Source organism: Symphalangus syndactylus, chromosome 11 (genome assembly GCF_028878055.3).
Source record: "Symphalangus syndactylus isolate Jambi chromosome 11, NHGRI_mSymSyn1-v2.1_pri, whole genome shotgun sequence".
In the NCBI taxonomy this organism is placed as follows: Eukaryota; Metazoa; Chordata; class Mammalia; order Primates; family Hylobatidae; genus Symphalangus; species Symphalangus syndactylus.
Window position 1 is genome coordinate 42,145,349 of NC_072433.2, and position 26,473 is coordinate 42,171,821.

Here is a 26,473-nt window from a genome sequence, read left to right on the forward strand (position 1 = left end):
AAGTACTTTATTTTCCAGAAGTTCTCTATATGCAAATCATAGAAGAAGACTTGGATGTTTACATCTCAAATTGGTAACAGTGACTACCTCTGTGGAGGTGAGAGGAGACCAGGGTTGAAAAGAAGGGATTTTAAAGAGGCACTATGCATTTATTTGTAAGGTTTTCCTTTATACAGATAAAAGCTTAATTTTATACATATTTCACATATTAATAATAAAATTAAAATAGATAAACAAATGAAAAGCAATGTAACTCTGTGTGGTTTAAATTTAAACCTATGCTATACACAGGAAAGATTTGCTTAAAGTCCTCTGGAGTTCCGATTCCTTGAGCTGATGTCATGATTCTGGGCATTGAGGATTCTTAGAAAGAGGAAACAGCGATATGGGGAAAGCCTCTTCCCTCTCCCCAGTTCATTCCTGTATAAGCAAATATCAAACTACAGTGGCCTCCTGAGCTCTGCTTCATCAGTACCACCTGGCTTGGAACCAACTCTGTGTCACATCCCACAACCCTTCAACACTCTCCTCATGTCTCCTAAGTCAGCAATGGATTCTTGAAACATCCTTCGATGTATTGAGATGGAACAGAGATGATACATAGGCCACACTAACAAAAAATGTCAAGGAAAGTTGGATGGACCAAAGGTCCATGGGCTGCGCTCAAAACTCTCTAGTTTCCTCATGGGAAATCTTGCCAACTGGTTACAAATGTACTGGCAAGAGACCCAAGTGAAATACGGAATCATTAGGAGTCATTGGCCAAACAGGAGCTTTTTCTCTTAGAGTTGGTGAAATTACTGGTGCCATGTTGCTTCTGCAAGGGAAAGGATGTCTGAAAATGGAGCGAAATACAGCAGAAAAAGGAGACAAGGTGAAGGGGAATCATTCTTGATAGAACTAATTTGCTCTTCTGGGTTCAACCATACCTTAGTATGGCCTTTTAAATTATGTGCACCAGGCCCTGCGCGGTGGCTCACACCTGTAATCCCAGCACTTTGGGGGGCCGGGGCAGGTGGATCATGAGGTCAGGAGTTCGAGACTGGCCTGACCAACAAAGTGAAGTCTTGTCTCTACTAAAAATAGAAAAATCAGCCAGGTGTGGTGGCATGCGCCTGTAATCCAAGCTACTCAGGAGGCTAAGGCAGGGGAATCGTTTGAATCAGGGAGTTGGAGGGTACAGTGAGCGGAGATCGTGCCACTGCACTCCAGCCTGGGTGACAGAGCGAGACTCCATCTCAAAACAAACAAACAAATAAATAAATAAAATAATGTGTACCAATAAAAATCACTGTTATTCCTTTGTCCCCAGATATGTTCTGTCTAATACTTTCCTCCCACCAAGGCCAGATTATAGCTCTTTGAAGGCTGATGATATGGAGAGTGGAAAGTGCAGGCCACTCTCACTTGCTTCATCTTGATTTGGTGGTGAGTGTAAACCAAATTGTTGATCTCCAAGGATTGGAAGCAGAAGAAACTCATTTAGGGGAGGGGCAGTCATAGAGTCAGAGGGCTGCTTAGAGAAGAGCTCTCAACAGAGCTGTGGAATACCCTTCTCAGAGTAGCTGGAAAAGCTAAAAGTGTGTGAACATCCACACCCAGAGAGATCCCCAGGAAGCCAAAGTAGATCATGCTTTGTAGTAGATTTGCATTTAATCCAAGAGGACCTGTGCTCCTCCTCCACAACTTCAGTTCATCTCCCTTACTTAATAAAAGTCTTCTGTTACCTTGGGCAGGCACATTCTACTTCTGAAGACATTTTCACACACTGTATTTGCATGTGATCCTCAAAGCCAGTCTGTAAAGGAGCCTGATAGGGAATGAAAATCTCCCCTTTATAAATAAAGAAGCTGATGCCCAGTGGATTTCCTAAAGTCCCTGCTTAAAACTCTCCCATGACTGCATTAGAAAGGCATCTACATGCTTGTTTCCAGCCTCCTGGGCTTTTCCTGATCTGGCCTCTGTCTGCCCTTCCTCCCTCTCACTACCCCTCTTGCTCCAGCCTCACTAGAGAAGCAGCCCTTCCACTCACCCCTGCACTAGCACCGGCCGATTCATTGTCTTGTACTTTTTTCTCGTGATCTTCACATGACTGGCTCTTCCTCATCTTCCAGGTCTCAAATCAAATATTATTTTCTCGGAGATGCTTCAGTGCAATCCTCCCCAAAGTAGTCTTCACCACTACCTTATATCACATCACCCTTTTAATTTCCTTTATAGCTCTCACCTGCTGTGATTACATCTTATTCTTGCTGTTGCTGCAATTGTTGACTGGTTTATTGGTTAGGGTTCTACTAGAGAAATAGAACCATAGAATATAGAATATATATGTAACAGTGTGTGTGTGTGTGTGTGTGTGTATATATATATATATAGTGTGTGTGTGTGTATGTATACTGTTATGAATATACATATAGAGATATATACATATATAGATTTATTTCAAGGAATTGACTTCTGTGATCACATATAAAGACATACATATACGTGGAGAGAGAGGTTTATTTCAAGGAATTGACTTCTGTGATTGTGGGAGCTGGCAAGTCCAAAGTCTGTAGGGCAGGTCAGCCAGCTGGAAATCCTTGAGCAGGAGCTGACACTGCAGTCCACAGGCAGCTTTTCTTCTTCCTCAGGGAAACCTCAGTTTTGCTTTTGAAGTCTTTCAGCCAATTAGACGAGCACCCCCCCAGACTGTTAAGAATAATCTCCTTTATATAAAGTCAATTGATTGCAGATGTTTACCACATCTACCAAATATCGTCATAGCAACACCTAGATTAGTGTTTAATTGAATAACTGGATCCTGTAGCCAAGTTGATGCATAAAGCTGACCATCGCAACTGGTTTCTTCCTCATCTTTCTTTCCCCATAAGAAAGCAGATTGCATGTGGAGAGATGTCTCTGTCCTGTTCACTGGTGTATCCCTAGGCCCTTGTATTACGGAGTGAGTGACCAGGCAGCCATCTTCCTTCAATAGTTCAGATAAGCCAAGGTCACAGCTCAGGGGGGCCACAAGATGGCATCTGCTGGAGGGTGCCAGAGCAGCTGCCTACTTATCCCTAACTCACCGGAAGCCAAGACTTGGTGCCAGAGGGCTCCAAGCAGTGGTCAGTAGCCCTGACCATTGCCATGTGGGTCTCTTCTACCTTCAGTGAGAGTGAGTAACCATGCCCCTCTGCCCTCCCAACTTTGCACCCCACAACCTCACTCAAAAAGTTATCCCAAGACAAAGTCAGTGTTTCCCAGAAAGCCTGCCATGGTGGCAGGCTTTGAAGACAACAAGCCATGGACTCAGGCTGATGCAGGGAGTTAATGCATCTGAAGCTGCACCTTAGATGGAGCGAGGCTGGCTGCCCTTTCAAACGAGGCATTAAGGAATAGTGTTCACCCAGTGCTCTTCTGCCCTTCATAGTGGCAAGTGGCACCACTGAGCCCCTTCAGGGGACCCTCTCTGCAGTATGAGGGGAGTCAAGAGAGAGACATGCCCAGCTGAGGCAGGCATGGGCATCTTCATAATTTTAAATACATTTTATACTATTATTATGATACTTGTTTATGTATGTTCATTTCTTATACATCTGCCCCATTAGAATGTGAGCACCTTTAGAACAGGAATGTCGTTGAACATCCTATCAGTTAGAACAGTGCGTGGTCTTAGAAAATGCTCAACCGATATTTGGGGAAGGAAGGAAGGAAGAAGGAAGGAAGGAAGGAAGGAAGGGAGGCAGGCAAAGAAGGAAGGAAGGAGGGAGAGAGGGAAAGAAGCAAGGAAGGAAGGAAGGGAGGGAGGGAAGGAGGGAAGGAAGAGAGGAAGGAAGGAAGGAAGGCAAAGAAAGAAGGAAGGAAAGGAAGGAAATGAAGGAAAGAAGGAAGGAAGGAAAGAAGGGAGGGAGAGAGGGAAGGAGGGAAGGAAGGAAAAGAGGAAGGGAGGAAGGAAGGCAAAGAAAGAAGGAAGGAATGGAAGGAAATGAAGGAAGGAAGGAAGGGAGGAAGGGAGGAAGGGAGGGAGGAAGGGAGGAAGGAAGGGAGGGAGGAAGGGAGGAAGGAAGGGAAAGAAAGAAGGAAGGAAGGAAGAGAGGAAAGGAGGAAGGAAGGGAAAGAAAGAAAAGGATGGAAGGAAGGAAGGAAGGGAAAGAAAGAAAAGGAAGGAAGGAAGGAAGGAAGGAAGGAAGGAAGGAAGGAAGGAAGGAAGGAAGGGAGGAAGGAAGGAAGGAAGGAAAGAAGAAGGGAGGAAGGGAGGGAAGGAAAGAAGGAAGGAAGGAAGGAAGGGAGGGAGGAAAAAAAGCAAGGCTGGAGAAAAAATAAGGAGAGCAGAAAGTAATTCATTATCATTCCCTGAACCAGCCTTAGGGGCTTAGTTAGAGGCTCCTGAAATCTGGGTTCTGGAGGTTGGAGGGGTTAAGTAGCAGGTTATCTTTGGATCCCACATCTAGGGTTTTCTACCCTCTATTACTGTGTCAAAATATTTTCATGGGGCCACAACGTGGCCAGAATCACTTAATGCTAACTGAGCACTAGCTCAGCACTAAATGTTTGTTTGTTTGTTTGTTTGTTTGTTTGTTTGTTTTGGAAACAGGGTCTTGCTCTGTCACCCGGGCTGTAGTGAGGGTGGTGTGATTATTCATATCTCCTTGCAGCTTCAAACTCCTGGGCTCCAGTGATCCTCTCACCTCAGCCTCTCGAGTAGCTGGGACCACAGGCATAGGCCACTGCACCCAGCTAGTCAATGGATTTCACAGTGCATTGTGGATGTTGCTGTGGTCATTTTGCTTTTCATCCTGGAGGTCAGAGATAAATTGGTGACACTGATTCTAAATGGGAAATGAAGGAGGGTGCCCAGAAAAAGGGAAGTAAAGGAGTAGTTTTACCAGCCACAGTTCTGCACCAGTGATTTTTGGGCGAACTGTTTCCTCTCTGTGCCTGGAATCCTATCTTCAAAATTAAGGGGATGAAGACAATCAGTAGTACTTGGGCTTTATTTTTAAGCTATGGAGTCATACAAAGAACCCCAATATATTTTTTAAAAAGCAGAACTTAGTTTCCTTGTATATTATAGTATTTTCAAACATATAGCAGTTACTTATATTAATAAGAACAGTAATACCCCTGAGAGTAAACCAAACATTGAAATCTATGATAATGGAAGAAAGAGCCAACTTTATATTTGCTATCATCACAAAATTTATTTTTGAATTTTGTTTTCATGTAAAACAGGGAGATTTTCACAGACAAGCAATTTCAGACAGTACATGCTTATTTTTCAATCTCATAATCTTCAGTTTAACCAAAATGGCAACTTAAGCCTTATTCCGAGTCTTCAGAGAGGTAAGTTAACCTGGCAATACAATTTAACATGTTTGGGGCCACCAATAAGCTAAAGTATATTTTATTAACTTATGAGCAGCCGATTTTTTTTAATTTCCACAATATGGTTAATAAATATTCAAAAGAATATTTTTGGGTCCCCTGAACCACCTCCAAGTAAACAATCTGAACATCCTTAAGCTAGAAGATTTATAAAAGTTCCTCTAGTTCTGAATGGCTCTAAATCATTATGTATGTATAAATGCAGTGGCTCGATCATAGCTCACTGCAACCTCAAACTCCTGGGCTCAAGTGATCCTCCCTCTTCAGCCTCTCCTAAGACTACAGGTGTGTGCCATTATGCCTGGCTAATTTTTTTTTTGAGACCAGGGTCTTGCTGTGTTGCCCAAGCTGGTCTCGAACTCCTGGCCTCAGGCAATCCTTCCACCTCAGCCTCCCAAAGTGCTGGGGTTACAGGCCTCAGCCATCACGCCTGGCCTGATTATGTATTTATTGAGGAGAGACTGTTTGCTAGTGCCCAGAGACAAAGGCGACTATGACACAAACAGCCCTTTTTATGTAGAGCTTAACTCTAAAGGTATTTTTCAGCACTTTCACTGTAAGGTAAGTGTTTTCACATATTATTTTCTTTCATCTCCCAAAATAAATATGTAATGTACATACTATCATTTCCTCATTTTATAAATGGGGAAACAGAGGCTTAGAGAAGTTAAGAATTTTTCCCAGGGCAACAGCTAGTAAATGGCAATGCTGGGCCTCAAATTCGCACGAGTCCACTGTGGATTTCTTGCTCTTAACCATTTGGCAACATTTTCTGAGTCTGCCAAAACCCTGCTTCAGAGTAGAAATGGCTCTGGCCCCTTGCTCATCTGGGAGGAAGGTGGAGTGGCACACCAGCCCCAGGAGGGCGGTGACTGACTCCTGCAGGCCCCGCTCTTCTGGTTTGCGCTGATAATGCTGCTCTCCTCCCAGCTCAGCAGCCAATCCCACCCCCACCCTACCCGAGCTGCTGGCAAGGCTGCCAGGTTTCCCGGGCAGGGAAGAAGAAAGCCTCCCATTAGCAGGAGGCTGCGGTTCGGAGCGTCCCTGGGACGAGAAGCATCTGTTGCTGCTCCCCATTGTTCCAGCTGAGAGCACGCTAATTGTCCCCTCCAAAGTTGGGCTGCCGTCTCTTGCCAGAGGGAAATTATGGACCCTTTTTCAGCAGGCGCTGTCCTTTCCGCAGCTGTCAGCTGAATGGCCCCAGGAGGAACAGACTGATTCGGAGGGTGGGGGGAAGTCCATCTTGCATCCTGATCCACGCAGCGAAGGAAAGTCCGCACAGCCCTGAAAGGAAGCAGCGCACCCAGCAGACGGACTCCACCCAGGAACACACAGGCCAAGGGGCAATGACCTTTCTTGACCATCCATATGATTCCACGGCCTGTGGGGTGGTTTGCGCTGCTGCTGTTGGATCATTCAGGAGCTTGAATGCGGGCAGCATTTTGGAGTAAAAAAAGTAGTAGAACATGCTTGGGAATTAGACTAGGCTGGGTTCAAATCCGAGCGCTGCCACTCATTAACCACGACCTTGAGCAAATCACTGTCACTTATCCACCTTGCAGGGCAACTGGGAGGAATCCAGAAGCCCATAAATGACCATGAAATCGCTACAGGCTGGCATAGAGCAGGTGCTTAATACGGATGATTTTTTGTTATCGTTATTACTATTATGATTATTATAGCTCTGCGCTGAAACACACGTGTGAAGACAGCCCACATACAGGATGGTCTCCTAAGTAAAGAAGTAAGGACATCACTCATATATTGAAAAAATATTTTAAGTTAACTACTAGGTTGCATGTACTGTGTAGGCAGCTAAATCACAAGAGAGACCTGGGTCTACTTGGAAGTCATGCAAGATGGATGTCCTGAAGGGGAGCTGGAGAAACAGCTGTTTTACAGTGAAAAGGGCCCCCAGTAGAAGGAAGAGCTTGGGCAAAAACCCAGAGATGACAGGAGCAAAGAATGCTTCATTTGAGGATCTGAAAGTAGCCCAGTGCTGTCAGAACTCAGAAACTAAGGGCTGGGGAGGATCAATAATAGAATAGGTAATTAATAATGGAAGGACAGCACCCTTAGCCCAGGTCTTCTGGCAAATAGAGTCTATGGCAATGACTGAGATGCCTCACTTCACATAGGATGTACAAGCGCAGAATGGCGAGGATGAGACACAAGGAAGGTTTGAGGCAATGCAGTACGCACCTTAGTGCATTCCACTTTGTAATGCACCACAAAGTGACATGGCAGACTGTCCCCGGGCTGCAAGGAGGGATTGCACACTGGGACCATTCCCGGGAGACAAGAAGAAGGGAGATTGATCTGCCCAGCCCTTTTTCCCATTTCCCATTGGTAAAGATTCACTGCTTTCAGGTCGCTTCATCTGTCCCCACGGTGGCCACTCAGAGGAGTCATCTCTCTCCCCAGGATGCAGTATCGTGTGCCAGTCCGAAAGAGGAGGCAGAATCCAGCATACTAGCGTGAAGACCAAGAGACAGCAAGCAGGAGGCAGGCGAGGGCGTCTGCAGGGATATTCAAAGCCTGTGTGCTGGCTCAGGGGGAGCATGAATTCCAGAGAGGAAAGGGAGGAGCACCGTCTTTATTGATTGCTATAGCACAGGCTGCTGGTGTTCACTCATGTGCCATTCTCCTTTTTTCTATTCAGCTAAACTATATTTCCTATATCCCCACCTCTACCCATTGCATTTAAGTGGGAGCCTGTGACTGATTCTGGCCAATGAACCATAAGCAAAAATGATGTATGCAACATGTTCAGGGCTGGCCGGAATGCCTCCTGCAGTCTCTTCCACTGTCTTTTTCTCTCTTATCCTCCAAGGCTATAGAAGACAACCTGGGGCCAGGCACGGTGGCTGACGCCTGTAATCTCAACACTTTGGCAGGCTGAGGTAGGAGGATCGCCTGAGGTCAGGAGTTCAAAGAACAGTCGTGGTGAAGCCCTGTCTCTACTAAAAATCCAAAATTAGCCAGGCATGGTGGTGCAAGCCTGTAATCTCAGCTACTCAGGAGGCTGAGGTAGGAGAATCGCTTGAACCCGGGAGGTTGCAGTGAGCCAAGATCGCACCACTGCACTCCAGCCTGGGCGACGAGAAAAATTCCATCTCAAAAGAAGGAAGACAGCCTGGGAGAGTCACAGGGTAGAAGCCTGGCTCCTCAAGTCACCCCCTAGAAGATAGTCATTCTGAAGAGCTGTCCCACTAGAAACAACCTCACTAGACTTTGAGTAATTGAGGAATAAACTTAGATGGTCTTAAGGCGCTGAGCTAAGGGGTTGCTTGCTACATGAAGTAACATCACTGTGCCTTAATGGATACCTCAGCCCATGATGCTCCACAGGTACTGTGCTAGGTTAGCCCAAGTCAACCTCATGACAACTGCAAAAGAGGGAATTAGTATCCCCATTTTATAAGTGAGTAAATGAGATTCAGAGAGGTTGTCACTTGGCCAAGGTCACACAGCAAGTAAAGGAGGAGCTTGGGTGCAAACCCAATCCTGGCTTCCTCTTTCCACTGAGTCATTCTGCCTGCTCCCCTGGAGTGAGGAGGGATGTGGGAAGAGAGTGGAGGAAGATGCACATTCCTGGCTTTGAGTGGGCTAGCCCAACCCCGCAGAGGAGTCCAGACACTGGTTTCATCCTCGTTCCTGCTCCAGAAAAACACTAGAGTCAACTGCCAGAGAGAGAAACTCTGGAGAAATCAGTAGGAATGACTCGGTCACTCAGAGTGCCCTCTTTTATGCTTCATGGGACAGAGTGATGGAGAAATTGGGAGGAGACTCATAATTAGCAATCACAGGGGTTAAATTAAAAAGAAAGAAAAAACACCACTTAACCAGTCAATGAAATTAGATAAAATTATCTGCTAGTATTTATACAAAGATCTAATGCTGCCCTCTACAATAAAGGCTCTATATGGCTTGCAAGATACAGTAAAATTAATTGTATATTGGGCTGCCAGGCACTGTTAGAATGGTGTGTTTATTTAAACAGTCCCAGAGCTTCAAACATTGAGTTTTAAAGGCCCAGTCGCTGTGAGGGGCTTGAGGAAGAGAAGCTCAGGTCCTTGCATTCTCCCTGGGGCCAAGTAAGAGCTTTTATGGTTGTATATTCTGTTGGGTGTTTTTCCTTTAACAGCACCTCCTGACAACACCTGGCAGAGCCCTGAATATGAATAGTTGTGATCTGTCTCTGAGTTTTTGCTCCATAGCAAGTCAGAAGGGAATTAGAAATGGCTGTCTTTACTTAAAAGCTGGATGAGGACAGTTTCTATATATAGGGATTCAGACTGGATAAAGGATGTCAGGCTCAAGTTCATTGAAGAAAAGACAAAAATGAGCTCCAGCAAGCTTGATTGGGAGAAATCAGGACACTGTGAAGAGATGGCTCCCTGTTCACCAAAGGTAGTGTCTGGTTGTTGCTAGGAAGCTGCTTCCCAACCAGGGCTATGTTTCCCTGTCTCCCTGGCACCTAGGGGGGGCTGTGGAATGTCACCAATGGGATATGAGCAGAAGTCCCAGGTGACTCTTTCAGACCAAAGAACTTGAGAAGCAGAAGTGCCTGCAATCCCCTTCCTTTTTTCCTTCTGTTAGCTTCGTGTGGAAGAGCACAGTCACCTGGAAATTGCATGTTAAAGGTCACAGTGCCACAAAATAAAAGGAGCCTGAATCCCCGAATCACCACCTGGAGACGAGCTAATGGCCAGTTAGGAAGATCTGTTTCACACTTAAAGTGAGTGCAAAGTAAACTTCTATTATGTTTATGCCATTATATTTTGGGGATTTTTTAAGAGCAGCTAGTATTAAACCAATACAGTAACATTAAGTCCTAAGACTGAGGATCATTACCTTCTTTTTACATGCATTAATGTGTAGCAAATATATTGCTGCTTTCACCTACTATGCCCACTGGAAATGTTGTTAGGAGATTATAACATTTTTTATCATTCCTTCTGTGGCCTCAGAATCCTTCTTACATTGTAATTATTACCAATTTATTATGAGTTTCATGAAGATGTAACTGAGAATAATACCTATTCCGACACAACTGTAAGTTTATGGAGACAGGTGTTTACAAATCTATCATGTAGCACATCATCAAAACAGGGCAGCAGCTCAAAAATGTTGCTGAATGAGTGAATTAATTAATTAATTAATAGGTGTTCTGCAAAGATCTTATTCTGATATATTTGCAGCCTTCCTTGGGTCAGAACTGCTAAAAACATGGGAACTGATAATTATCAGAATAATTAAACTCAGATATTGAGACTCCTAATGGATTTGAGGGAGCCTCCCTAGAATGATAGGTCTGTCGTCATTGATGACCTCTCACACTTTGCTTTACCTTGCCTATACAGAAAAAACAATCCAAATTGTTCAGATCTGCTTTGAGATCCAGTGTCAGAAGACATGAAGGGGAAAACCCCTCTGTTGTTTGAGTGGTGTCTTGAATGTCATAGCTAGTTAAATTGTTTAACTGGAGTCTTCCAAGAATATATGTATACAGCAGTGCTGATGGTCATCCCTTTCCTTTGTAAAGTACCAACTGCAGTAGCTGGACATCCATAATCTCATTTGATTATTTTATCTATTTAAGTAAAGAAAACAAAAGGAAATACACCCATTTAACAGAGGAAGAGAGAATCCCAGAGGGGATGTGACTTAATAACATCACAGAATATTAAAGATAAGCTCAGGTTCAGAACCCTAGACTTTTTCATTTATTCATTCAGCTAATATTCAATGTGTACTTATTGGTCAGGCACCTACTAGCCCCTGGGTGTCACTTAATGCATCAAAATGTCATGCTTCCACAATGCAGATGGATATTTCATCACACACTCTCAGGTTTGGCATTTTATGAAGTACAGTCCTTTCCCTTCCCTTTCTTCCTTTTCCTGGTGGAAGGAAAACAAGCAAATTTGATCTGAGCCTTGATATGCCCCTACTTTTTCTTACCCCAAAGAACATCATATGCTGAAAGGGTCTATCTAAGCACAATCCTGTTACTATTACAGGAAGCATTAAATAATTAAATTAATTTATCAGACTATTATGAACAAAGTTGTAGGAAGGATGTCACGTGGGAAGAAAGCATTGAAGCCCACTTCTAGAAATATGCACAGTTTTGAATGTGGCTGGAAATAATGAAGAAGTGATCTAAATTCAAGAATTGGACGGTCTTTGGTGGGCCCCCAAGAGTCTGGAAATGTTCCCTCAGTGCCTTAGCCTAGGTTTCAGATTTACAATTTGAAAAATGCAGCTGTCAGTTCAGAGCCTATATCCATTCACACCACAATCCAGCTTTTCTGGCTACAAGCTGTTGTGGCATCTGAGATAAACATGGGACAATCCCATGTGGAACTGGCCACTTGGTCACTTCCCCTCACTTTAGGACACTCTGATTCAGATGCTGACTCCCAGCCTAGGCTATTCTCATCAACACAAGAAGGTAGCGAGCTGAGGATGTCCACTAGGGGCCATTCCTTCAACCACTGTGAGATGCACAGAAGCGCCAATTCCTTGACTGATCCCTAGAGGAATAGAAATTCTCCTGGAAGAAGCATGATGGCATTGTGACTTGAAAGTTAATTGTGACAGAAAAATAAGGGTTTAGAGATCTTGGAGCATATAATACCTTTGTTAAAAAAAAAAAAAAAAGATCCTTAGAGAATTTGCTTTTACTGCTCTCCAGGATTGCTTATCCAATCTCGTTTTCCCCCCTACCCTGAAGGTACTCTTTATTCGCCTCCTCATAAACACCTAACCACACCATTTTTTATTCCTGCTTCCCCAATTTTGCATAAACTATCTGAAAGGCATTTTTCCCTTCTATCTGTCAAAGCAAGTCCTACCCAGTCTTCTAAGGCAGTTTCAACTTTGGCATGGAATCACTTCTTTCCCCTAAACTGTCTACAAGCTGGAGACAAGGGTCCACACTACCCCATTCGTTATCTCCCTGTGTTTATCATTGTTTTATGAGAAAAAAATACTCCTTCCCCAATAGTGCTACAAGCTCCTTTGGGAAGCGTGGTCTTTGAATTTGCAGCCCACCTGTGTGAGCCTCTTTCTTAGGACTTTGAAAAGTTACTGGGAGGGAGAGGAGAGGCTGAGTTTCTCTGCTTTCTCTTAGGCCACCCCATTTGCAAGGATGTCACCATTTTTAGTTCCCTGACCTATGTGCAGGGATGCCTAGGGGAATTGTATTGTGTGTTATCTCATCTCCTTTCAGAGATTATAAGCATTATGCAAAACAGGCAATATATCTTATATCCTTTGAGTGCGTAAACTAAATACTCAATTTAAAAAAAAATTAAATGTTGCTGTTTTTGCTGTTGTCTTTTGGACAATGCATGTGGCCTGTGTCTTCACGGGCCTCTATTATTAGAGGCTATATTCTAAGGAGTTATTCCAAATTTTGGATTTAAGTGGGTTTGCCATCTGCTATGTATGGTTTTCAATACAAAACTTTTTGAGTATGGGACAATCTGTATAATTCTCCTAGGCATCCCTGCACACAGGTCACTAAAAATGGTGGCATCCTTGGAAACGGGGTGGCCTAAGAGAAAGCAAGGAAACTCAGCCTCCTCCTTGTTCAGTAACTTTTGGAAGTCCTAAGGAAGAGGCTACACACAGGTGGGTTCCAAATTCAAAGGCCAGGCTTCCCAAAGGAGCCTGCAGAGTTATTGAGGAAGGAGCATAAATTATGGCAGTAGGTGGCATTTGTGCCTGCTGTACCCACCAACTTATAAAGGACCTTAATCAATTGCCCCAGTCCTCTCACGCCTCAGGCTGGCTGAGGGCCAGGCAGACCTCCAACATGAAACCCAGCAAATGTGATCTGGGCCTTGCTCTGCCCCCACCTTTTTCCTCCCTCAAAGAGGATTCTGGTGCCAGCACCATATGTTGAAAGGGCCCAAGCACAATCCTATTACCATTGCAGGAGGCATTAAATAATTACATTAATTTACCTAAATATGGAAAAAATCTTTACAAATCAGGGACACTTGGCAGATTTTCCAGCTGCACATTTTTTGCTTGGCACAGCACATTGTCCTGTTGGGTTCCCATTGCTACTTGGAGTGTTTCCTTTAATTGTGGGGCACATGCCTTCTCTTGTTCTGTTTAATTTTCTCAGAGCTGGTTCCACATTCCAGCTACAAACATATTATAGGAAAAAAAAATACCCACAAAAGTATGGATTGTGCTTGAGTGTACCCTAAGGGAGCGTGCATAAAAATAGTAATTTCTTGTATATGAAACCTTCCATGGGGCGGTCTTTCACTAGATTGCTTTGCAAAAAATAAAAGGTTGAAGGGGTGGAAAGAGGGAAAAGGGCAAAGGAAGGAAAGAAATAAAACTGGGAGAGCAGAAAGGGGTTATGTAATGGAGTGGGAGTGAGCACACACTGGAATTCCATGTGCATGAGGATGGTGAACTAGACTTGTGGTTGGTGGACTTGTAATGGAAAGCTCCACCAAAGAAAAGTCTGCATCTTCAGGGTCAACACTTGTTGTTAACTATCTCTGGTCAGTGTTTTCACTGCCAATGCTTGTTGTGCCTAAATCACAGACCTCCTGTCACGGAATTCGAGGGCTGAAGTGCAGATAATATTCACGGCGACCCCACTTTCCTGACTCAGCATGTCTTCAAAGGAAAGCCACAGAGAGTGACTGCCACCCACACAGCCCAACTTCAGAGGCCAAGGAAAGGGAGGCCCTGGCCTCTTACAAGTTCCCCTGACCAGAGACTGCCTGGAATTCCCTTCCTTGGGATAAGGACTTCTAGAAGGTGCTTCTCAAATCCTGTGTCTTTTGTTTTTAGTCTACTGAAGACCAATATTATTATTGTTGGTAGTAGTAGTATTTTGTACCACAGCACGTGGATGTCTCAGTAAGGTCAGGTTGCTGGATTCCATTTCTAAGTACTTCCTCTGTATTTCTAGGCTTGCCTCATCATGGATAGGTAGCAAGCAGTGAATGAGCATCATTTTGTAGCCTACACCTTGAGTCACTCAGTTCTAGACACAGGGAGATGAGATTCAGCTAAACTGGCCCCTTCCAAGAGAGGGTGCCCAGGGACTTGCACTGACAGTGGGGGTAGATGACAACTGTCACATCACAGAGAAGAAGCAGCTGGAGCCCCGGAGATGAACCTTCCCAGCTCACAGAGTTTCCAGAGCATCCACTGAGCCTGTAAACAGCATTGGTGACTGGCCTTCTGCCATTGTCTCTGAGGTCTGTGGGCCACGGTAGCTGGAAAGGGCTGAGCATTCTTTTCTAAGGTAATGTGTCTTGCCTTGTTAAAACGTAATAATAGACAGATAAGACTTTAGTGAAAATATATCAGAGAAGCAAAGAAGTGTGATTTTTTAAGTTCTTACTTCCCTTCCCAGAAATGGTACAGGCCCCATTCGGCAAAACCCTGTGCTAGTCTGAAGTCACAATCCAGAGAAGCTTCTGGCTATAGACATGATAAAGGCTTCATTTTCTGACTTCACCACTCTCCTGCTTATCTCATCTCCAGCCCATGATGGACACTGTGACTTCTCCCTCTTCCTGTTGCTCATTCCTGCTGTGGCTAGATGACATATTCTGATCTATCCTGAAGCATCAGCATCGCTGTCTACAAGCTTGTGATATGGTTTGGCTCTGTCTGCACCCAAATCTCATCTTGAATCCTACTCCCATAATTTCCATGTGTTGTGAGAGGGACCCGGTGGAAGATAATTTGAATCATGGGGGCGGATCCCCCGTACTGTTCTTGTGGTAGCAAATAAGTCTCACAAGATCTGATGGTTGTATCAGGGGTTTCCGCTTTCACATTCTCCTCATTTTCTCTTGCAGCCTCCATGTAAGAAGAGCTTTTTGCCTCCCGCCATGATTCTGAGGCCTCCCCAGCCATGTGGAACTGTAAGTTCAATTAAACCTCTTTTTCTTCCCAGTCTCGGGTATGTCTTTATCAACACCATGAAAATGGACTGATATAGCTTGTTAGAAATGCAGAACCTCAGGCCTTGCTCTTTTTCTGGAACTGTTTCCTCAGATTCCACGAGTTAACAATATCCTCAAGGGATTTTTATACACATTAGAGTTCCAGACGTGCTGCACTAGGAAGCTCTCACAGTCCCCTATCACCTGCATTTGGTGCTCCCTTCTGCCACGTGGGAGAGGGTATATTCAAGCAGGACAACTGAAGAAAGTTGAATGATGGGAAATCAATAAATTGAAGCAATAAGGCTAGCAAACTAGGGAGGTGCCACCACCCCTAACTCTGAGAGGGCAAAGACAAGAAGTCACCAGAATCCTAGAAGCTGTGCGAGGGAGCCCTCTGATGGCAAGTGTGGCCTTCAGTGGAGGAAGAGGGGAATGTACACTTTCCCAGCCAAGGGGAAATAGATACCCTATCTCTCCCTCATTTCCCCCTCTTTTTGCTGTGAATGTTTTTGTTATGTGTTGAAATGTGGCCCTTATACTAAAGTTCTAAACCCCAGGACCTCAGAATGTGCCCTCATGTGGAAATAGGGTTGCTGCAAATGTAAATAGTTAAGAAAAGTCATGCTGGAGTAAAGCAGGCCCTTCATCCAGTATGAGTGTGCTTATGAAAAGAAGAGAGATGCAGAGACAAAAGCATAGGGAGAGGACAGCCATGTGACCACAGAGGCAGAGACTGATGTGAGGCATCTACAAGCCAAGGATTGCTAGAAACACCAAAAGCTGGAAGAGGAGAGGAGGGACTTCTCTGCAGGTTTCAAAGGGAGCATGATCTTGCTGATACCTTGATCTTGGACATCTGGCCTCCAGAACTGTGAGACAGTAAGTTTCTATTGTTTTAAGCCACTTGGTTTGTGGTACTTTGTCAAGGTAGCACGAGCAAAAGAAGATAGCTTTCCATTGGCCAAGTCCAATCAAAAGCCAGAGGAGAAAGGATCCTGCCGAAGCCGTTCATAAAAGGATGGGAAAGGTGGAGACTGAATCTTTAGGGGAAAATAAAAAGTATCCAGCAGGCGGGGACTATGAGACTAGACTGATGGAAAGGTATTAGGTTAAAAACTAAACAAAACTCTCTTTCTGTAAGAGCTACCAAACCTGGTTGCTGGTAACTCCCCTCCCTGGATGTATGAAAGAATCCTGGCTGCTCCCTCCAGTATGTGAGCAGGAGGCACATGAGCAAACCTGTTGCTGTCATTTAACCCCTTGATCCAGCAATACCTGAAGCTTTCATCCTTGGAATCCACTATTGTTGATACAATAAAGTCCCTCTTTGACTTGAGCTACTGTCTCCAAACACCTAAATGCCAGAGAACGGTAATATATTTTACTTAATTTCATGGCTCTGAGAAACACAGGGATCCACACTAAGGTCTTTCTGGCCAATCTCAATATCCTCCCTGAGAGAAAGAAAGTGATGCCTTTCAGACAGGAAATCTGTCTAGGATCCTGTCCCGATGAAAGAGAGTTTTTCGTAAATGGAATATCCAGTTTCTTGCAGCTCTTTTTATGAAAAATCAGAAACAACCTAGGTGCCCAACAAAAGGAGATTAGTCAAATGGATTTTCTACATCCATACAATGCAATTCTCTATAGGCAAAAATTACGACATGGAAAGATTGTTTTCCAAATGTCATCTACAAGACCCAAGGTTTCCTCAGAAACCTGCAGAGACAGAGTGGTGTAAGTACATACACTGAGCTACCAATATCATAATCCTGATTTCATCAGAGCATTTTTATTTTGACCTATTTTTATCTATTTTGCTTCCAAATAATATTTCCCTTAAAAGAAGAGTTCCAGGCAGCCCATAAGCATGTCCATTGGCTTGTAGGTGGCTATTATCTACCTTTCACCCCACATGGGTAGCACTGGAAGAGTAATAAGGTAGAAAATTTCTAGGTTTGATGAAGAGCAGAAAAAGGTCTGAGAATGATTTGGCAGACTGGTGACTCAGAGTTCACATAAAACTGATTCACATGGTTTAAGAGGCCAAGTACAGTGAGGAAAATTCCCTGGACCAGGAGAAGGGAGAACTGGGTTCCTAGCCCCACTGTCCCAGCAGCAGGTAGTATGCATGAGAAGGTCCCCTCCCTCTGTGCTTAAGGACAAAGCTGCCACCCGCATGACCTCTCAAGCCTGCAAAGACACAACCATGTTCTTTAGTACTATGGAAACTCTTATGTGATGTCAGAAAGAAATTTCCAGGGATATCTACAATCATGCAGTCTGCCTATCCATTCCTCACTTCAACTTCCCTTATGTATTTCCAACTCGTTTTCTGACCATGAGCCAGACAGGCACATAGAAATGGACTGAACTCATCATCTCAACAATCCTAGGAAACAGATTTCATCATAACTGTCATTTTATAGAGGAGGAAACTGAAGTTCAGAGGGGGTAAGCAATTTGTCTAAGATCACACAGCTAGTAAATGTCAAAACCAGGCTTTGAAGACCTGATGAGCTTTTGGTCTTAATGAGTAGGTACTATAGACCAAAAGATAGACAGAGACATCTTTTCAGCCTTCGAATTTAACAAATTTGAGGATTTAAATAGCTATAGGTATAGATTATATTGAGGGAGGAGAGGGAATAGATAGCTTGTAACAATTTCCAGAGGGTGGTAGAGCTGGGAGAGGTAGTAGACTATGGAATCAAGCCTGCTCATTCCTCATAGATCCAAAGCTCAGAGAGAGGATGTGACTTAACCAAGGTCATACAATTCTTTGGCATTCATTCCCCAACTAAAATCCAAGATTTCAAAGTCAAGATTAACAGCCATTAACTCTATAGTTGATAACTTTACCATATTCCCTGAGATGTACTTGTTGTACCTCTTGAAGTCTTAAAGAAGGTTTTTTTTTATTTTTAAAAAAATGCCTCTGGTCTTCTGCTCAGCCTAATGAACTCATCCAATTTACCAGACATACAAAAGTGAAACGAATCTGATGCACAATCAGGTAATCCTTTATCTTCCTTGGCGACAGCCTCGGAAACAGCGGGAGGACAGTCCTCCAGCCTGCAGTGGTGTTACGGATCACAACGGAAGCATATTGTCATCAGATTAATTTTCCAACCCTCCTACCCTAACCACAAAATCCTGAGAGAACGAGTGTCAAATACACTTAATAATTGCATAATTATGACATCTGTTACTCTCCAGCACCTCTTAGTGGAAAATTAACTGAAGAAATAGCAGGTTCAAAGATGTGTTAACACTCTGATAGCAGATTTAATTGAAATATGACGGGGGAGGATAATGGAGATTAAATTAAGCTCTCGGATAATCATCTGACACAAAGATAATTGAGCCAGCCTCTGCCACGTTGATGAACGCTTCAGAGATGCTGTGCAGGGTGGCATTTCGAGTATCTTATCCTCCAGGCAAAATGGAATTCTCCTCCCCCCTCCTTCTTCTCCCTCTCTTGTCATTCAACATTTGTATCCTCCAAATCAATAATGTGAACAGCAGCATAATTGGAAATAAAAGATGATCTGAAATCCACAGGAAATTAGGTTGAGGCATGTGGAGGAAATACAGTCCCATCCTGGACACAAGGTAGATTTTTATGGGATGTGCCCCTACTCTGCAGTTTCTCCAGGAGTGTTTTCCCAGTGTCTCTGTCCTCAATGGAAAGAAATGGCCATATGTGAGACCAGAAGGTGGTCTATAAACATGAGAATGGAGGAGTCAGTAGGAGGCTTCCTCTGCAGTGCCTTACAACAATCACTTTGAGCTCTTTCTCCTCTCCGCGGGAGCATTATCTTGCTTTGTAGGGCAAGTCCAGAAAGCAGTGTGTGACAAAGAGTGAGTACCCAGTGCTGGAGGGCATGGAGCAATCCATCGGCAGCTCTTGGTGGTGATGAGTGAGTGTCCTGCGGCAGAGTGTGGGGTAGCATAGCAGGAGCAGTTGAAGGCAGGAAGTGGGAAAGCATTCTGGTTACTGTCATGCCAAGGGTCAGCGGCCAACAGTCCGGGAGAGTCTTCTTGCATCTCTCTTCCTCTAACAAGGTAATGCCTCCCTGTCAAAGGGTTGTGAGTGGCAAACCAGTGTAGAGAATAAGGTGGTGTCCCGACAGGCAGTCTTCAGTCTTCTCCCACTCCACCAGCTCTCCAACTACTCAGAGTTTCAGGTTCGGGATTTTATATTAATGGGGTTGATCTGCTTTGCTTAGGTGGAGTCAAAGGAATGTGGTCACATCTCCTTGAAGCAATTCCATCCCATTTCCTGCTTACTCTTCTCTTCTCTGGCATCACCCCGCCCATGAACACCATAAGAATTTCCTAGTCCTGACCTCTCTCTATGCTGTGACATAGCTAAGGGGAATCCTCTTGGGGATGGAGGAGGCAATGATGTGAGTGCCCCTCACTGGGGCCCTAGACATGACACGGGATGGATAACATTTCCCCTCTCTGGTGCAGCCATGGCTGAAGCCCAGGGTGCCTGCTGAGATGAGGGGCTCTGGGCAAGCTGTGCATTCCAATGGCCACCACATCCTCTAGTTCAGATCCTGACCTTGGTGGTAAGTCCTTCAATGGACAGTGGAGCCCAACAATCAGGGCATTCCTTCCAAATTCTGCCAGAGAACCCACACTCAAAGTAGGTATCTTTGTTCCTACAAAGTCTCCAAGGTACAACGCCCAGGATGGTGGGGTAGGGTCTGGCACCCAGAGCCTCACGTATGGCAAAGCTCCCCTTTCACCACCAGCCTTCTGTTTCAAACCTCTTCGAAAGTTAATTTAGGACACTCCTTCTTCCTCCCTATTTTTGGGTTTGGAATAGAGCCCATTATTCTGAAAGATTACAATAATGTTTAATTTGGGTGAAGAACAATGAGGCTCTCCATTCTATCTCTTCCCTCCTGGAAGAATTCCATAAATTCTATAAGTATGTTTCCCCAACTGCTGGATATCGGCAATAAATTCCATGTCATCAGACCCCTAGTTAACCTATGATGGCAAAGTTTGAAAGATGGTCTTGTCGCATCTCTCCTACTACTTTTGTCCCAAATCGTTAATTTATTGAAGCATAAAAAAGCAAGGCATCTCATGAGAGAGAGAGACTTAAGGATTTGTTTTAATAATCCTCCTATAGTCAAGTAATATGGCATCAGAAATTGTCTTCAAAGAGAAGATTCCCGACTCTCTCCTGACCTCTCTTTTTATCTACAGGATGGGTGTGTGTGGCCCATAAATCAACTGGACCCACTTCCCTTTGTTTGTATGCTGCCAACTACACAGGCTTGCTATGAAGAAGAAATTTTGCCCAGAGGCAACTAGAAAACCTGAATGTGTATACAATGCTGACATATTTTGTTGCTTTCACCCCTCTTAAGAATTTCTACCGTTCCTTTGTGAAGTTGATTATTTTTAAAACTGTGTATCATTTTGTCTTCTTGGGCAAATTGCACAATCAATGATATGTTTCACCGAGTATGTAAATCCCTTTTACATATTTCAAAATAATATCTAATTAAAACGTCAAGGTTATAGCTCATGAGGCTAGAGTGGACAGGGCTCCACCCCCTCCCTCAGCCTCTCAAAGTAACATTTAAAGTATGTCCTATAATTAGGAGCAATTATAAATTCCAATTAAAAAGAAACCCGCATAACTCTGAGGGTATTTTCCTTTGATGTTACTGGCTTTAATTTATGTGCTTGTTGCACCAAATTGTCTCCACTTCCTCAGATATGTTCTCAAACAGAAAAGGCTTCCAAAACTGCAAAGAGAAAAGCAGGTCAAATCTGAGAAAACTAGTGAAGTTCATTAAAAAGGGTGATTGCATCTATAACTTCTGGACTTGGTGTTCATTGATTAGAGATTAAACATCATCCTTTGTACTACTCAGATTGGGATTTTTAATTAGGATGTCATTATTACACAGATATACTGAATGCCATATTGATTTTTGAGACCTTTTGAAATAATAGCACTACTTCTGCAAAATGAAAATCATAATAGATTATTGACTTCTTCAGGAGTTTTGATCCAAGGGTACCTCCCCAAAGTCAACATTTTCAATATTTTCAGTTTTATGCAAAGAGATGCTCATAATTAGGTTTATATTAAAAGTTTGTGCATATTGACTCTGTGTCATTAATGTCGATGGCATCACATTGATTACCCTTGAATTATAACAGCAGTGACATTGCTGGTTGCTGCATTGTTTACATACCATATAGCCTTTGTCTTTTGCTTTTGTTTATTTAAAAAGCATTCATATTCAACATGAGTAGCATGCTTGATTCACAAGATCAGAAGTTCAACAACTTTCTCAATTCGTAGTGCCCTTAGTGGCTCAGTAATTTCTTCATAGTGCTCCTAGTTCAAAAGAATTACCCATCAGTTCCCTTTAGTAACTAGTCAGGGCCAAACAACTCAACAAGCATGAACGTCCAAAAAACTTAATGGGCATTTTTTAAACTTACACATTTGTAAGAAAAAAAAATGCGTTTATTTTATTCTCCAATACTCAGAATTACTAATGAGATGTCTGCGATGTGTCAAGTCTTAACATCAGATTGGACGCCACCACCATTTCCTGTTCCACACTGATCTTCATATGGTTCTTGCTTTTTAACACAGCCTCTGAAAACCAAGCCTCACAAAGATAGACTATCTTATTTTATTTATTTATTTATTTATTTGAGATGGAGTCTCGCTCTGTCTCCCAGGCTGGAGTGTGGTAGAGTGATCTCAGCTCACAGCAACCTCTACCTCCCGGGTTCAAGCAATTCTCTGCCTCAGCCTTCTGAGTAGCTGAGATTACAGGCTCCCACCACCACACCTGGCTAATTTTTGTATTTTTAGTAGAGACGGAGTTTCACCATGTTGGCCAGGCTAGTCTTGAACTCCGGACGTCGTGATCCACCCACCTCAGCCTCCCAAAGTGCAGGGATTACAGGCTTAAGCCACTGCACCTGGCCTAAAGATAGACTATCATCCAGAAAAATACACTGTGATCTAATGTTAAAAAGAAGTTAAAACTACCTCAAGCTAGTAGTTTGCACAGTGTCTGACAAATGTTACTGTGTTTTCCTCAAAAATTTAAAAAGTCGGACAGTTCCCATGTGAATTCACTGCAGCATACTGGGTGCCCTGGTGCACAGTTTGGAAACTGAGGCACAAGAATTAATGTTTCTTGATGTCATGAAATATACCATGTCCAGGCCAGGCACAGTGGCTCACGCCTTTAATCCCAGCACTTTGGGAGGCCGAGGCGGGCGGATCACGAGGTCAGGAGATCGAGACCATCCTGGCTAACACAGTGAAACCCCGTCTCTACTAAAAATATAAAAAATTAGCTGGGCATGTTGGCAGGCACCTGTAGTCCCAGCTACTCCAGAGGCTGAGGCAGGAGAATGGCGTGAACCCGGGGGGCAGAGCTTGCAGTGAGCGGAGATCATGCCACTGCACTCCAGCCTGGGTGACAGAGCAAGACTCTGTCTCAAAAAAAAAAAAAAAAAAGAAATATATCATGTCCATATCCATATTTTCTGTGCCTAGCATGGGGACTAATGTACTAAATAAACACTGTTTAAAGAACGTTGTTTTTGGTTAACACTTTTCTAGTTTAGATTACTTTAATCACAGTACTACAATTTGATAACATATATCCAATGTATATATAGTCACTACCGATGCAGAGGAATATATTTTCTTACATACCCTCAAAGAGCTTAGGTGGAGGAAATTGATGGAGTCATCTCTATTTGAAATGTCTTATAGATATTTCTCTGTGAAGAAAGCTTTTATCTCGAAGATTTCTAGATTTTCTGTAAACTTAGGAAAATGCTTAAAAAGTTCCATTACCTGCTTTCTCCCTGATATGGTTTAGCTCTGTGCCCCCACTCAAATCTCATGTCAAGTTGTAATCCTTGTGTGTCAGAGGAGGGGCTTGGTGGGAGGTGATTGGATCATGGGGGCGGATTTCCCCCTTGCTGTTCTCGTGATAGTAAGTGATTCTCACGAGATCCGATGGTTTGAAAGTGTGTCACTTCCCGCTTTGCTCTCTCTCTCTCTTTCTCTTACTCTGCCATGGTAAGATGTGCCTTGCTTCCCCTTTGCCTTCTGCCATGATTGTAAATATCCTGAGGCCTCCCCAGCCATGCAGAGCTGTGGGTCAATTAAACCTCTTTTCTTCATAAATTTCCCAGTCTCAGGTAGTTCTTTATAGCAGTGTGATAATGGGCTAATACACTCCCTAAGACATTACAAACATACACAGATGTAAGTGTATGAGCCAAAAATTGCTTGGACCACTTGATTTTATCCAAAGGTGGATGAAAGTGCATATGTCCAGAACCAGAGGCCTTCTTCCCTGCCCTTAACTTCTCTCTAAGCACAAAGGCCTTGGCCTGTGGCTGTCACATGGATACCGTGTAGTTGAGTGAACCTGAAGAATCATATCCCACATAATGCAAGTTTGGCTAAAAATGAATACCCAGTGGTGTACATATACCCAATGATACAGAAACATAATGGAATAGTGTTCAGTCTTGAAAAAGGATACAGTCCTCATCCAGCTACAACATGAATGAATCTTGAAAACATGGTGCTAAGTGAAAGAAGCCAACACAAAAGGCCACATGTATGATCCTATTGGTCTGATGCATCCAGAACAGGCAAATTCATAGAGATGGAAAGCAGAATGGAAGTTATCAGGGGCCGAGGGCAAGTGCATAGGGAGTTATTGTTTAATGGGTGCAGAATTTCTGTTAGGGATGATAATAATGTTCTGGAAATGGATAACGGTGATGATTGCACAACTTTGTAAATGTACTTACTGCCACTGAATTTTACACTTTTTTTTTTTTTTTTTTTTTTGAGACGCAGTCTCACTCTGTCTCCCAGGCTGGAGTGCAGTGGCGCAATCTCGGCTCACTGCAAGCTCCGCCTCCCGGGTTCACGCCATTCTCCTGCCTCAGCCTCTGCGAGTAGCTGGGACTACAGGCGCCCGCCATCACGCCCGGCTAATTTTTTGTGTTTTTAGTAGAGACGGGGTTTCACCATGGTCTCCATCTCCTGACCTCGTGATCCGCCCGCCTCGGCCTCCCAAAGTGCTGGGATTACAAGCGTGAGCCACCGCGCCCGGCTGAATTTTACACTTAAAAATGCTTAAAATAGTAAACGTTATGTTACGTGTATTGTACCATTTTACCAAGCACAGACACAAAATTGCCCAGCCTGGCGAATGAGATTTGCTTAAAAAGATGTCACCAATAAATAAAGTTTAGAAAATAAGACCGCCACAGCTACCATATTGTCTAAGCCATGAAATGCCCAATAACAACAGGGATTGGCAAACTTTCTGTCAAAGGATCAGGTAGTGAATATTCCAGGCTTTACAGACTGCAGGGTCTGTCTGACATCCCTTCAAGTCTGTCGCTGGGTCTGCAAAGTGACTGTAGGAAACATATAAATGAATGAGCATGGCTGATTTCTCAGCCAATTTTTATTCATGGACACTGAATTTGAATTTCTTATAATTCTCACATATCGCAAAATACTGTTCCGTTTTTGACTTTTTTTCTAATCACTTAAAAATGTCGAAATTATTCTTAGCTCATGGATCTTATAAAGTCAGACAGATTTGGCCTCTAGGCCATAGTTTGCTGATCCCTGAGCTAGACTCCCAAATCAAGGCTGAGACAATACCGTACTGGTAACATGTGGAATTTCTTCCAATATTAGAGATGGTTTTCCATGACAAGTGGGAAATATCCTCCTTGGAAAACCTGTTCTCCAGTGGCTCAGGCAGCATGAGGCATTCTACTACTGAGACAAACCTGAAGTTAGTGCTCATTTTCCCTCTTGAAACTTGGCCCCACTATCGGATCAGGCCCCTAGGGCTAGCAGGATGCTCCATCGATCCAACCAGAGAGAAAATCCATTTGATTCACTACAGGATGCTAAGAATGCCTTTTAACATCTCTTACAGGATTTTTTTTTTTTTTTTTTTTTTTACTGCAGCAGACACTTCAAATAAAGCAAAAAGCATACGAAAGAAAAAAAAGAATGAAAGAAGAGAACGATTGTGGTAAAATTTATGGAAAGCATATTCTCAGGAAGGGAAATTTCCATTGCTACTAAAATACAATGCCAGGCATAATTTTTTTAAAATAGTAATGGCATACTTTCTGGAAGGAAATTTGCAGGGAAAGAGGATAGGGGCTTCCCAACACTACTAAAATAAAATGATTCAGGCATCTACCTCATTGTATGCATGACCAGATTCATTGGATGAGTAGAATTTAATTCAACAAATTTTACTGAGCATCTACTTTGAGTTAAACACTTGAGACACAAGGTTCCCTCATGTTCATACTCTGAATATTCAATTCATATTCTGAGTTTGTTTGTTGGTTTGGAGGGGTGGCTGTTGAGAGAGGGTGGGTCGCAAGATATAAATTATTCCAGATTTTCTAATTATAAAAACTTAGTTTATATCATAGCTGTTCCTGTCTCCCAGAGCCTTTAAACAAGAGGCATTTCTTCTCATATCAACTGCTGCTGTTTGAAAATAGAGCCCCTAGTCAGTGACTCTAATATCCCCTGCTGGGCAACGGACAGAGGTATGGAGTAGGGGGCCCTCTCTCTGTCCACGTGCCTGGAGTGCTCCTTCATGGCTCAGAGATCCCTTTGAGATTCAAGGGCTGCTGATGGGGGAGCATCACAGGTCCTCGGCCTGGCTGCTTCCCTGAACTTGGCCTTCTTCTAATTTTTAACATCTCTCCCTCTTTAGTTCTCAGATTCCTCTTCTCATTTTTGTGTCTGAAGTCTCTGTATTAGCATGTGGTGCCATTTCATCAACACATTAGGTTACAATTGGCTCTAAATAATTTAAATATTTGGTTACAACAAAGACAGCCACAGCCTGTATGTCCAGCTGAGCTCAGAAAGACCTTCCTTCATTAGTTCTAACTTTATTTCTCATAAAATAGGAGGCCATTTGAGTAAAATGATAGTGGAAAAATTTTTAAACAGAACCAGCAAATAAACATGGTCTTTATGAGTTGTAACTTAATCCCCAGCTGATGTCATGTTTCATGTTTCAACTGCCAGAAAATGCCTGACATCTATATATCAGGCAGATTTATGGAGA

At 43.4% G+C, this 26,473-nt stretch overlaps 1 long non-coding RNA gene across 1 annotated transcript in view; it reads left to right on the forward strand.

Annotated features, from left to right (window-relative positions):
- Positions 1-17,685: 17,685 nt before the first annotated feature.
- The window catches only part of LOC129457676 (uncharacterized), a 63,724-nt gene continuing 54,936 nt past the window's right edge, over positions 17,686-26,473 (forward strand). The window contains exon 1 of the long non-coding RNA XR_008649348.2: positions 17,686-17,765. This is a non-coding gene — a long non-coding RNA (uncharacterized lncRNA). The remainder of the gene's footprint in view (positions 17,766-26,473) is intronic.